The 6,044-nt window shown below is 49.7% G+C and overlaps 1 long non-coding RNA gene across 3 annotated transcripts; it reads left to right on the top strand.

The window, feature by feature from the left end:
• Window positions 1–1,009: 1,009 nt before the first annotated feature.
• On the top strand, window positions 1,010–4,750 carry LOC311608826. 3 transcript variants are annotated; one of them, XR_014783168.1, is made up of 3 exons: window positions 1,010–1,189; window positions 3,461–3,944; window positions 4,182–4,750. It is a non-coding gene; the product is annotated as an uncharacterized lncRNA (long non-coding RNA). The 3 variants fall into 3 exon arrangements; XR_014783169.1 differs by lacking the exon at window positions 1,010–1,189 and adding an exon at window positions 1,403–2,088; XR_014783170.1 differs by lacking the exon at window positions 1,010–1,189 and adding an exon at window positions 2,674–2,809.
• Window positions 4,751–6,044: the final 1,294 nt, after the last annotated feature.

Genomic DNA, 6,044 nt, shown 5'->3' with positions numbered 1-6,044 from the left:
AGCCAGCATTTTCAGTGTGTTTTTGGTGTGGAAAACAGTCGTCCCACAATCGGCATGGTGAGATTCTTCCTTAGGCAAGGTATTTCCTTTGAGACGATAAACTGCCATTTGTACAGTTTTGTTGTTTGAGACAACACGTTGCCTGGCTGCTGGGGGAAACAGAGCTGAGGAAGCAGACGAACTTTTTCAGGAACCGTGAAAGCCATTCTCCGGTCTGGCAGAGACAAAACACGCTAGAATCAAGGAGCACCAGCAGGGAGCGTCGCCCTCCTCCCCCAGTGCCTCTGTCAGATATCAGCTCCATGTTTGCCAAGCCCCAGGGGACTGTCCCACGCCAGCTGCCCTACACCCTTTCCTCTTGAAAAGAGGCTTCCTGCTCTAGGGTCTGCCACACTCCAGAGAAATGTTGAGTCTGAGCTTCCTCTCTGATTCCAGGGGATGTTCCCAGAGCTCCTGACATTCCGGTGTGTGGAAGCCCTTTTCATTTCCATTCTCCACCGGCTTAGAATGCGTTTCTGAGAATCACAGCTGGAGTAAGCAGTGGGTTGTTAAAACACAGGACACAGGCTGGAGAGATGGCTCAGTGGTTAAGAGCACTGACTGCTCTTCCAGAGGTCCTGGGTTCAATTCCCAGCAACCACACGGTGGCTCACAACCATTTATAATGTGATAAAACAAACAAACAAACAAACAAACCACAGGACACACATCCATGAAGGATACAGCCCTTCCAGGGGACTGTCACCCACTTCCTCTTCCAATGTGGAGTCACTTCCCACTGATGGGCTTTTCATTAGCCACACGAATACATCAGACCCGTTAAGCCAATTACGAGGACGCTATCTGTGGTGATTGGCATGAAAATGGCCCCCCACAGTCCCACAGGAAGTGGCACTATTAGGAGGTGTGGCCTTGTTGGAGTAGGTGTGGCCTTGTTGGAGGAAGTGTGTCACTGGAGGCGGAGTTTGAGGTTTCGGCTCCTCAAGCCAGGCCCATCGGTGCCTCTCTTTTCTTGCTGCCAAGCCATGCAGGTGTAGAACTCTCAGCTACCTCTCCAGCACCATGTCTGCCCGCATGCTGCCATGCTTCCCACCGGGACGGTAGAGGACTAACCCTCCGAACTGTAAAGCAGCCCTATATAAATGTGTTTCTTTCTAAGGCTTGCTCTGGTCGTGGTTCGCTTCACAGCGTGAGTAGATGCATGGGTGAATGCTTCAGAGATAAGATAGTTGGGTGGGTGAATGAATTGATCGATGAACGGCAGGGTGGGGGAAGGGTAGGTAGGTGGCTGTGTAGGTAAACAAGGAGAGGAATAGCCAAGGGGTTGGGGGAGGGGTGCTGTTCCATGGTGCTTTGAAGCCCAGCCTGCAAGGGAAATTTTCAGCCTTGCTGACTTCCGTATCCGGTAGGGAAGCCCAGCTCCTCCACGGCTCTGGCCCTGAACGGTAGATGGAGAAGTAATGAGCTGCACTTGGAGCTCTGTCGCCCACGCTGACATCTGTGTCTCTCCTTTGGCTCACGCAAGAATATGGCCTCTCCTGTGAGAGGAAGAAACTCATTGGAAAAGGCCCTTGGCCGAGCACCAAAACATGGAGCGATTCCATCTCAAAGCCAAGACCAGCCCGCTACCCTTGCCCTATTCTCTAGGTAAAACGTGAGTCATCGAGAGAAAAAGGGAAACAAATCTGTGGTGCTGGCACTTAGCCTCCCTCCCAGTGAACCCTAGCAGAACTGGGAAGGCCAGTGTTAGGAGTGAATGCCAAGCTCAGCCCCTCCCTTCCCAGCTGTCAGGCAGCATGGCCAAGAGGCCCCGCCTGGCAGTGGGCTGCAGCTGGCCGGGTGCCAACGTCTATTTCCTGGCCCTGAGCCTGAGGTCACAGGCTCTGGGATTTGCAGCAAAGGAACCCGACTACAGGCCTCGGGGTGCACCTGGCTTACAGCAAGTTCATCAGGGACCAGACTTTCTCCACTGACTAATCACATCATCGCCACGTGTCATAAGGAACGTCCTCTAAGCTGGCAGATGAAACCAGCAAGTTCCCTATGGTGGATAAGCCACTGAGTCCGGAAAGGACATTCTTGGCAGAGGTACAAAACTCTTTGATTTTTAAAATAATTTGCTTTAATTTTATTTTCTGTACGTTGGTGGTTTTGACTGCATTCATGTGTGCGTGAGGGTGTCAGGTCCCAGACAGTTGTGAGCTGCCATGTGGGTGCTGGGAACTGAACCCCAGTCCTCTGGAAGAGCAGCCAGTGCTCTTTTAGCTACTGAGACATCTCTCCAGGCCCAACACTCTTCAATTTTAAGTTTAGTCGGATTCTCTGGCACCAAATCCTTCTTCTTGTCATCTTGTCATGCCTGCTGTATTTTTTTGTTTTTGTTTTTGTTTTTTTGGGGGAGGTGAGAAGCTTTCCATATTATTCTGTTTGTATTTGATTCTGAACTATGTGAGGTGGGATAGAAAAGCATTTCCGCCATCCTGACAATTCTCCAGGGAGTTATGTGTGTATGTGCACACATGCACCCACCCGCCCACCTCCCAGTGCTTGGATCTCAGAGCTGGACAAAGTCCTAATGATGCTGGTCTGGGTGGCCTTCCTTCTAGCTTCTCTCCTCCACTTCAAGAAATGCTGTACCATTTAGTGTTTATATTTCAGCCACTATGCCTGGCTTTCATTGTGTCCTCTGGTTCACCAGTACCTCCTTCCTCCTCTTCAGTGTTCCCAGCCCTGCCTTGGATACAACCCTCTCCTGACTGGACCCTGAAGACCACACAGTTCCCTCAAGGCAGAGGCTGCTGGAGCACAGGTCTTGCATTAGTCTCTGCTGTGGGTGGGGGTCGGGTAAGCTTGGAGTGATGGAGTTGGGGGGTCAGGGGATGGGCAGGGGGAAGATCTTCTGTTGTTTGTGGGAGGCATTCTCCCTCCAGACACCTGGGATGGTCTCTAGGCCTTTTCATTCCAGATCTGAACGCTGGTTTTTAGCAAAGAAATCATTACTGGAGAAACAAATGATTTTTTTTTATCATTTTCTTTATTCTAATTTATCTCTTAAATATGCATGTCTAGATTTCCGAGTGTCATCTCAAGAAGGAGCTATTCTTGCTGTTAAGGAACATCCATGCTAAAATTGTGCACGACTCAGACAGAGGGGATAGACACAGGGAGAGACACTATGCTTTTCTTTTTTTGGTAAGGGTTTGGGGGGAAAGCACAGCAGAATGACAGAAAATAGAAAAAGAATAAAGAAAGATCAGCACTGTGGCAGACGGAAATAGTCAAGAAGCAGTAAAGGGCCTGATGAGCTCCGTCTCCAGGGAGAAGGGATTTCAGAGATGCACAGCCATTTATTTATTTTCGCATGTGAAACTAGCCATTTTATGCAACTGATAAAAATCAAAGACAACTAGGCCAAATGGAGCTTTAATTTGGGGCTGAAAGTGTGATTTTTCTTCCACAGAGAACTCCCTCTCAGGACATCTGAAATTACCAGCTCACTGAAGGAGGGCTCGGGCGCCGTCAGCCTAGAGAAGTGGGAACTTATTGCTTGTCAAAAATGAAGACGCTGATAAGATCCCTGCTCCTCCAGGGCATTAGAAAGTCTAGACACGATGCAGATTAACAACACGCCCAAGGACTGTTCCTGACGGGGTTTCCTGGTCTACAGCTGGCCCCGCTCTGGAACTGAGAAGGCTTGCAAGGACTGAGGAGCACAGCAATCACCAGGAGAGCCGACTTCTCCTCCCACTGCCTTCTCCAGGGAGAAAGCCTTCTGCTCACTTGCCGCCCAAGCGCTAAGCAGCCTGAAGGGGAAGAAAAGGGATGGAGGAGAAGTCCCGGAAGCTGTGGTGCACACGTAGCCTTCCTCTTCTCCAAATCTCTGTCCTTTGCCAATCTGGTCCATAAGGAGAAGCCAGGTGGACCTGCCCCAGGGCCAAGGCCAGGTGAGGTGGACAAATTGAGTGTCCGCTCTGAGCTTTGTGATTCATACCCCCTAAGCGCCCAGAGGCCTTGATAGTGGCTGCCTCTGGGACTGCAGATGGGCCTAGGGGGATCCACAGTCAAAGCTCAAAAGCGGCCTTGGCCTTCCCGCTGTGACTGCTACCCTTACTTGGTACCTTCCTCAGCAAAGGCCTGGGCACGAGTTCCTTATGTAACAGAATGCTGATGTTGCTTTTCAGGAAAGGCTTCCAGAATCTACTCTAGCAGTTTGAACCTGCCTTCTGAAGAGCCATCACACACAGAAGTAGGCGATTTATTTAACCAATAACTTTTAACACAAGCTCAAAAGCCCAACGCCCTAGATGCAACTTGTGAAGAGGCACAGCGGCCGTCTACAAAGGCACAGCGGGTTGATCCTAAAACGAACTTCCTTCTCACTAACCACAAAGTGAGCAGCTCTCCCCTCCCTGGGCCGGGAGCACTCCACCTCATACTGACCAGGGAATAAAGATTTGTGTATTTTTTCTGCTCCCCAACTATTTGTCAGCCAACTGCACAATCAAGATTTTTTTTCTCTCTCTCTTGAGAAAACTTGTGCCATAGCATCAATTTTAGTGCTGGACAGGCAATGAGCGTTTGCTCAGGATCCCTCCTTTCTCTACGTCAGTGGTTCCCAGCCTTCCTAACCCTTTAGTGCAGTTCTTCATGTTGTAGTGACCCCCAAACTACAAAATTATTTTTGTTGCTACTTCATAACTGTAATTTTGCTATTGCTTTTAATCAGAATATAAATATCTGATATGTGGGATGGCCGATCATTCAGCCTGCAAAGGGGTCGGGACCCACAAGTTGAGAACCTCTGCCCTGTTGCATGTCGCCTGCCGTTCCTTGTCTTGTCCTCTCCTCTCTCGGCTAGACTTCTGTGGGGACACTGCAGCACCAGAGCCACGTGTGGTTTCTTACTGCAGACACTGTGAGGCTCTACACTACATTCTTGCCTGGTCCCCTTCAGCTGTTATGAAAAACACTGGGGTTGGGACCCAGTGCTACCTGAGAAAAGAACACAGAGCAGTTTATTACTTATTTATGTGTTGTTGTGGGCCATGCTGGTGGTCGAAGCCAGGACCTCACAGGTGCTAGGCAAACCCTGTCTCACTGAGCTACGCTTACAGCCCCTCCAGACTTTGCGTCTCCTGCCTTTATAAATCTCAGCTGATGGGGCAGGAGCTATCTGAGGAATGAGCTGGAAGCCTGCTTTCATGAAGGATGAGGGGCATGGGCACGGGCAGCGCGTAGGGAGTGTTCACCAGGGGGCCACAAGCAGCATCCTAACCCTACCTTCTGTGGGTGCGCCAGCCTGTCAGAGCCCCGAGTCGCTAGTCTACCCTCTCTGCCTTTTGAAACCCAAGTGCCTCTCCCATCAGACACGGGCTTCCTTTGTCCTGCAGTGAGAGAGGGAGCAGGGACAGCGTTAGAGGGCTTGCTGGAGAATGAGACCTAGAAAGAAAGAAGGAAGACAAAAAAAGAGAGAGGAGTGTTTTAGGTTAGTATTTATTATCATGCTGACACAAACTAGTCACTTGGGAAGTGACAGACAGCAGGCGACATGCGATAGGGCAGAGGTTCTCAACCTGTGGGTCCCAACCCCTGTGGGAGCCAAATGATTAGATATCTCACCTATCAGATATTGATATTCTGATTAAAAGCAACAGCAAAATTACAGTTATGAAGTAGCAGCAAAAATAATTTTGTAGTTGGGGGTCACTACAACATGTCTTATACAACACTGTATAGGACAGCGACTGCTCAAGCCAGAGAGAGAGCAGGGCTTTCCTTTGGCTTCTGGCCCAGTTTCTGCCTCAGTTTCTTCCTTGCCTTCCCTTACTGATGAGCTGTGATCTGGAAGTACAAGCTGAAATAACCTTTCCTTCCCCTACGTTGTTTTTGGTCAGAATGCTTTACTTAAAAGCAAACTAGAACACTAGAAACCAGAACCCAGGATTGAGCTGCTGCTCTGATGACCTGACCATTGTTGGTTTGGGGGAACTATGGTGTAGCAAAGTCATTGAGTGCTTCAAGCTTAGCAGGCTGCTCTGTGGGAG

The sequence above is a fragment of the Acomys minous genome (assembly GCF_964271855.1).
Source record: "Acomys minous genome assembly, chromosome: 1".
NCBI classification, from domain to species: domain Eukaryota; kingdom Metazoa; phylum Chordata; class Mammalia; order Rodentia; family Muridae; genus Acomys; species Acomys minous.
This window is presented reverse-complemented; position numbering and strand designations above follow the sequence as displayed.